Source organism: Propithecus coquereli, unplaced genomic scaffold, assembly GCF_000956105.1.
Source record: "Propithecus coquereli isolate 6110/MARCELLA unplaced genomic scaffold, Pcoq_1.0 Scaffold133, whole genome shotgun sequence".
In the NCBI taxonomy this organism is placed as follows: Eukaryota; Metazoa; Chordata; class Mammalia; order Primates; family Indriidae; genus Propithecus; species Propithecus coquereli.
The window spans coordinates 3,677,471-3,685,723 of NW_012137525.1; the positions used below are offsets into that span (position 1 = coordinate 3,677,471).

Here is an 8,253-nt window from a genome sequence, read left to right on the forward strand (position 1 = left end):
TGGGTATACATTTTTATTTTGCTTGGTTATAAATAATACACTATTTTGAAGGAAAGGATTCTAATTTTCATATTTTTATTTCTCTTATTTGTTTTACTACATCTGATAAAAGTTATTAAGGCAAATAAATTATTACTGTTAAACATTTTGTGATTATGGTTTCAGCTCTACCATTTTTTATTAACCAATCTCCAATTACAGAATGAGCCTAGTTTGCTTTAATAATTTATCTCTATTTAAATTACCAGGCATATCAAAAGCTGTAGCATGTAAAGACAGCCTACTACAGACAACAAAGCTGAAATTTTTACCCAAATAATCCTTGATCCTTTTTTCTCTTTATTGATCTTAAAAAATGAAATCAGTGATAATAACAAGCTCCAAATGACAAAATCTTACAGAGAGTTCTGAGTTTTGATTTAGGATTAATATTCCCCAACCACCTCTGTGTTTATTTTTACATGAAAGATATTTGTTTAAAAATATAAGGAAAAACACTAACAGAATAAAAATCTATTGCTTCCAAGATATAAGTGGGGGAGGGAATCCATTAGGGAACTTCAAAAAGGACAATATATAGATTTCCCAGAGACCCACGAACCCCATTAAATTGATGCAAGATTAAGTGTGTGTAGTGGGAGTGAGGGGCAAATATGGGTAATGTGGGAAGAAGAGGCTCTATAGTTTTTGTGAAGTTCTCAAAGTCCTTTGCAGCCCTCAGAAATCTAAGAATCACCAACCTACAGCTAGCTATGCAAATTATTATTTGATTATCAAATGCTAAACGATATCTAGCTATTTTAAATTATCGACTTCAAAATTATGATTATAATTAGGGAAAAATGATTTGGTTTTTCTTCACGTTATTATTAACTGTTACGCATGGTCAGTGGGAGCAGCAAGATGCAGGGCAGTGGGAGGTGGAAGGGGGAGCCAGACAGGCCTCTCCTAAGCCAGGCAAAATAACCAAGCCAGCAAGATCAAATTCATTTGCTTGATATGAACAGTCAGCTTGAAGACAACTCTGCTTATCTTCCCTTTCTACCGGGTTACTCCCCTAGACTCATCTATCTAGGAATTTCTGGAGCTGCCAAGGTAGTTATTAGTGCTGGCAATAGCTGAGTGTACTTAAATAGCCCTTTAAAAACAGAATTATTTGTTTTACCCTATGCCTACCTTTTCACAGAGCATTTTGAGCTTGGCCCTGCTCTGCATTCCCATTCCTAGAATCCGTTAGGCATTCTGCCGTCATCACGACTCTGGGACCAGATTTTAAAATGACCTTTATTGTCTTGCAACACCCTTGTTTCTTATGGAAAAGTAGAATTGAATTGTTCCAGATATGACAGATTTAGGATATCTTTTTTCCTCTTTCACATCCTTCATTGTATTAGTGTTTTTCTTTTGGTCTCTAATATCCTCACCACCCCCATTCCTTCCACAGGCTTTATACTTTTGGAAGCCAACTGTATTAGTCAGGGTTCTCTAGGGAAACAGAGCCAATAGGGTTTATTTATTTATTTGTTATTTATTATAAAGAACTGACGCCTGTGATTAGGCCTGCAAGTCCACAATTTGCAGAGCTGATGTCTGAGTTTGAAGGCTGTCAGGCAGGAGACTTCTCTATTACTCTGGGGTATGTCAGCCTTTGATTTTATTCAGGCCTTCAACTAATTGAATGAGGCCTGCCCATCTTATGGGCAGCAATCTACTTTATTCAGGCTACAAATTTAAATGTTAATCTCATCCAAAAAACCCTCATAAAAACATCCAGAATGATGTTTGACCAAATATCTGGCTCCCCCATAGCCCAGTCAGGTTGACAAATAAAATTAACCATCACATTAACCTTTCAAAGAACCTGTTTTATTTCCCCTTATGGCATTTCTTGCCCTGGATCTAACACAGTACATTGCATATAGTAGAAAAATACGTATTTTTGAATGTGTGTTAAGTAACTGAAGAGTTGGGCTAATTCCTGAAACTAGAGCATTTTCCCGTTTTAGAGCATACTTTCTACTTTTTCAATATAAAAAACAAAACCAACCCAAGTGTTGGGTGGGGATGTGGAGGGCAAGGGTTTAAGAGGAGGGTAGAGGCAGTCATGAACTTCACAGAGTTTCGGTACTGAAAGTGAGCAGCGCCTTAGTAGCAGTGGAAATTCTTAAAGTTTGCTCTTTGGTGGAGGTTGGGCCTCGTGAAAAGATATGACTTAAGTTACCTCTTTTCCCATGGTGTCTGGGCCCTTCTTAGAAATGGTCTCTTTTCTCTCATATGCCCCACCCAGGTAATGTCATGATGTCATATTAGAAGGTATAACCATTTTACATTCAATTCTGTAATGAATCCTTTCTTCTCCCTTTACCTGATTAATTTATTTTTTCATTCAATTGAAAAAAAATCTCACAGAAGGGATTAGAGTTTTTCTGTCTTTCTCTCGCTGTCCTTTTCTTTGATGAGTAATTTTTAAAGTATTAGGTGCTGTAGGTAGTTGTTTTTCTCTATGTTTCTTTAATTTTTATCTTATTAACAATGGAAGAATAAGATTACTTTTATTTTCAATACTTCTTTCTAAGGGAGGTGGATGTTATTAGAACAGTTTTGAGTAAGTGAAAGTATTTTAAGTGTAATTATGACTGGTACTAGGGGCCACCAAGATGCATGGCGATTGCACAGTTTTTAGAGAAGGGAGGTGGGTGTTGGGCAGGATGAAAATCTCCCCACTAAAAGCATCTGTCTCAGGGAATTAGTAAAGTTCCCAAGAACATGTCCTTTTTGCAGTGACTCCAAAATTCAAGATTTTGAAGTCATAATACTCTGGCATATACTACTAGAATGCTTTTCTATTATTCTTTATATCTTTTGCTTTCTTTATAAAACTTTATATATTCTGTTTTCTTTATAAAACTCCATTTTTCAAGAGAGTTGTGGGGTACAAGTCATTTTAATTAGAATGTACTATAGAATTCCAAAAACTGCAAGGCCACTCCTCAGTTAAACCCATTTGTTGACCCAGGTCACACATAATTTTCCTTGGTAGTGAATAAAATAACTGCTACTTAAAATATATTTATTTTTTAAAAATGCTTTCATCAATGAGAAACACTGTAGCTAATTTTCATAAGTTCTTATATTAAGTAAACAGAGGGACATTCAAAAGAGCTAAATATACTTTCTTTCTGCCAAAACACCCAATTATAGAGCAGCTTCTCTTCCGCAAACACAGTAATTAATTCAAATTAAGCTCTTGGCAACTCTTTCCAACTTGACTCTACCGCACACAACGTTATTTTGCTGTATTCTAAAGAGGCTGAGATGGAGAAAGAAAGATGAATTATTTTTTAGCATATACTACTTTAAAACTATCAGCCTTTACTGATAGCCAATTAATTTTTATAAATGTAGACACCTGTGTAACCACCATATAGATCAATATCTGTGTATCAATGCCAATACAGAATATCTTGAATACTTTAGGAGGCTCCCTCATATCTATTCTTATGCCAAACTCCAAAGGTAACCATTATTATGACCCTTATCACCGTGAGTTAATTTTTCCTATTCTTGAACTGCATATGAATGGAATCATGTATTATTTCCTCTTCTGAGTCTGTTTTTTTTTTTTTTTTTTTTTTGCTGAACATTGAGTCTACGAGAGTCAGTTAAGTTGTTGCATGTAGAAATATATTGTTCTTTTTTACCACTGTGTAGCATCAATATTCTACAAATTATACATTGTACTCTTGATAAACATTCGAGTCAAACTCAGTTTTGGACGACTTCAGATAAAGCTTTTATCTACATTTTTGTACACATCTTTTGGTGTAGGAAAGAACTCATTATTGTTGAGTGCATTCCCAGACTCAGACTTGCTGTGTCACAGGTATTTTAATTTTAATATACAATACCAAAAAATTTTAAAGTGGCTGTATCAATTGTCACTCTGACCAACCATGTGTAAGAGTTCTAGTTGCTCTACATTTTCACTCTCACTTTCTATTGTCATCATTTTCTCTTTAAACATTTTGTTCCGTGTGTACTGATATCTAATTGTAGTTTTAATGTGCATTTTCCTGATAATTAGTGTGCTGAACATCTTTTTACATGGTTATTGGCCATATACTAGTTATCTTTGATAATCATAATCACTCAAAAATTTTACAGCCTTTGTTTTTTTACTACTTCTTAATACTCTTGCCACATTTCTTTTTAATTATTCTTAGGTTAAACCTCGATTCGCTAAACTTAGAGATTATTTCAAGGCGGATTCTCTAATATCTAGAGCACATAAGTCAAAGTTTCAGAACAGAAAATGATTGTCTTTACACTTGTGGTCTGCCTTTAATAGGGCTTTTTTGTTGTTCCTTTTTTTAAAATAGGAGGCTTGGACAAAATGAAGTTGTGTATCTTTTGGTAATAATGACAAACACAAAGAAGGAAACATCTTACTTTATTTTCCCCATATCCTTGTGGGAAAATTTTGTAAATTTATAAACTGTATCAGAGATGATATATTATTTTAGCTATCATGTTTAAAGGCACAGTAACAAGATTGGAATATGTTGCTCTCAGGCATAAAGAGTTTCCATAACTAAATGTATTCAAGCAGAAATTGATGACCATTTGCCAGAGAATAAGAATGAATTTTTGCATTTAAGTGCAAGAGACTACTTGTATTCTGTTTCCTTTAAACTATAAGGTACTTTGATTTTAAAATGTGAGAATTTTCTATGATGCAAAAATATCAATCATGTGCCTTTAAATATGCCTTCATGTTCATTAGTTCGCTTGACATTAACAACTCTGAACAATAAGCTATACAATTTTTATTTGTATTTTATGAATGAAGAAAATAGAGCCCTAAAATTGGTCCATCTGGTTAGTCTAGAAGGCGGCAGAGCCTGGAATAGGACACAGTTTCCCTGGTACTGGTGTTGGTTTTCAGTTACCACATCTTCGGGACTGGAATTTATAATCCCAGAGAACAGGGTAGCAAGTAGGTATCCAGACACAGATGCGAGAGCTTGCTCACAAGCTCTTTGTTATACATGTATTCATTTGGAGGATTTACAGGAGATGAAAGATAGAATGCTGAGATGGGATCGTGCACAGGACATAATATAGGGTAAAAATTAAAAAGTGTTAGTTACAATAAGGTTTGGGTTTACATGAGTATCTCAGGGGTTTGGAAAAGATCAGACTGTTAAAGAAATAAAAAGAACATACTGTTAAGAGAACGAATGCAAGAGTTGGTATTGTTAGGTGAATGACATCTTGTGAGCATCACATTGGTCGTGTATTGTGGTGGAGAGTGAGACAGAAGGTGAAATTTGGCCATGTACTTGTGAAATTCTCAGCACACACATTCTACGTGCTGTTTCTCTAATGTTAGAGAGAATATAAATATCAGCAACGAGTCTTTAAAAGCATAAGGAAAAAATAAGAGAAAAAGATAAAAAAAATGGCTATTTATTATTTAGCCATAAGAGTGTCTTTATACAGACTTTTAAATCAATTGCTTTGAATAAAACATTCCCAAATCTTAAGCAGGGGCTTGGTAATGTCAGAAAATGTATTGGGCATTATGTTTAATTATAAATCTTAGTTTTCTCCAAGAAATTCTTTGTATTGAAAACTAGATGGAAAATCCTGTCCATTTTTTATTGTCTTCAGTGTGGCTGGTGTTTAATCACTTGCCAAGTCATGGCCACCTGTGGCTCTGTCTTGGCAGCTCTGTGTTCAACAGGCCAGACATTATGTTCACAGGAAAGGCCTCCTGAAGCATAACTAAAAAGCAAATAGCGCACATGACCAAGGTTCTGATAATAAGGATTTGCTGAATACATAATTTGACGTGTTTTGCTTTGAGCAGACACACTATCCAGTGCTTTTGTTGGCATCACTGCCAAAGACTTTTGCACACAAACAATTAGTCGCAAGTCGTTTGATTTTCCACACAGGAAACCCAGCATAGAACAGTCAGTCCTCTAAAGATATATCTTCTCTTTTCCTATTGTTTTCATTCTGTTATTCTCTAGCCATTAACACATTAATGGACAGATAACTGGAGCATGGAACCCCTCAGGGTTGTAATATTCACAGTCCCAAGGCTCTCTCCCAATTTAGTTCAAAGGCCTTTCCCAGTCAACTAAGGTGCAAGATGTGCATGGATGGCTCAGTAAATAATCTGATCAGAGACAGCAGAAGCAATGAATAGAAAAGATACATAATTGGCTAGCTCCTCTAGAAGATTCTAAATGATGCTCTATTTTCATATATTTTGGTAGTCTGAAATATGTCTTTATGTTTTAAAATGGTTTCTTCTGTATTTTGAATCCCTATGCTAAATGTGGACTTGCTTTTAACATGAATATAATTATCCATTTAACTATGGGCTAGAATATTGAGCTCTTAGACCTCGATTATCCTTATCTGTAAAGTGAATGGGTTGGAGGATTGAAGTCCCTTTCAGTGGTTCTTAATCTGGTGTACATATGGTATTCACTTGGACAGCTGTACAAAATGCTGATACCCATGTTTCACCTCTGGAGATTCTGATTTAATGGTCCAGTCTGGTGTAACGTAAGACCTTGGCTGAACTGGAGAATCACCAAGGGAGCTTTTAAAAATCAATGCCTAATCTATAATATTCCCTAAAGATTCCCAGGTGATTGATTACAAAGTGCTACCAAAACTGAGAGTCACTCACTGCTCCGAAACAATATAATCTGTCATTTTACAAAAAATAGTAAGGAGATATGTATTGGCACTACATGGTGTGTGCAGATAAGATATAGCTCATACTGTCTAGGCTGATTACATTTTGCAGCATTGCAGAACTCTGAGCAAACATGGCCATTAATCCATTTACTCAGAAAACATTTATAGACTACTCACTATATGCTATATTCTTTACTAAGTACTTATAATCATGCTTATTATCCTGGCATTTGCATTAAAAGGTTCCTTGAAATCACAAAATTAGAAAAATTACAATACTCCATATTATGATGTAAAACTTAAAAGTTTACTTCCAGACTAAGAAGTTAATGAATAGACCTCATTTAAAAACTAAAATGTAATATGCATAAACAACAACTAAAATGCACGTAATCGTTTACCTAGCAATTCTACTTTTAGTGATTTATTTTAAGGACTAAGAACACACAAATATTCATACAGGGATATTTATCACATTTTGTGTGTGTGTGTGTGTGTGTGTGTGTGTGTGCGTGTGTGTGTGTGTGTCTTTGTGTAAGACTTTATTAAAGGTTTTCCCAGAGCAACATCCAAACTCCAGATAGAGCTGCTGAGGAGACCCTGTTATGCTGTAGGGACTGGGTGGGGCATGGTAGGTGGCTCTGGCTTCCCACCCTTCTGTCCCAAGATGGGGGTGGTGGGCAGTATCTCATCTTTGGGTTTCACGATGCTCAGGTGGTCAGGCAGGGGTTTCTTAGGGCCAGTCCTACCAGTGGGGTCCCAGGGCAGCATGGTCTTCACCTTGATGCCCAGCACACCCTGTGGGAGCAGCACATGGGGCACAGCAGTGTCAACGTAGTAGTTAACAAGGTCCCCAACGTGGATCATCAGGCCATCCACAAACTTCATGGACTTAGCCCTCTATCCTTGGAGTTTCCCAGACACCACTACCTGGCAGCCCTTGGCTCCACTCTCCATGATGAACTGCAGCACACCATAGCAGGGTCTCTGCACAGCAAGCCCTCGGAGGAGTTTGTAACGCAGAGCGATGGCACACAGACCTCTCGTGGCCACCTTGTCAGCAGAGAGCTCTAAACTGCCCTCTGGAAAGCCAAATCTCTTCTGAGCTACAGGGGTCCATTCCGGAATGCGCCGGCCCTTCTCACCAAGAGCAGCCCGTGTTCTGGTGGCTAACATAATGATTTCCATCCTGGTTGGTGTAACTCGGACCTCAGCTCCAGAGTAGCCATCTTCAGTCAGCTCCTAAGTAGGAAACTCATTCAGTTCAGGTTTGAAGATGGCATCAGCGACAAACTTCTTCTTGGAGATTTGCACCTCCACCTTGCTGCCACGTGCTTCTGAAAGGGAAGGGATCGCATCTTTCAAAAGTAACCCTAAGTCCTACAAAATTTATATCATAAATTATAGTACAGCCACATAATGAAATATTATTTAGTGATGATAGTTTTAAATCTGTACTTATTGACATATAAATATTTCCATGATAATATTGTCTGGATAAATGCATAGCAAAAAGATAACAGCTTTCCACTG

At 36.6% G+C, this 8,253-nt stretch overlaps 1 pseudogene; it reads right to left on the reverse strand.

Annotated features, from left to right (window-relative positions):
- Nucleotides 1-7,323: 7,323 nt before the first annotated feature.
- LOC105805785 overlaps nt 7,324-8,253 on the reverse strand; it is an 8,389-nt pseudogene continuing 7,459 nt past the window's right edge.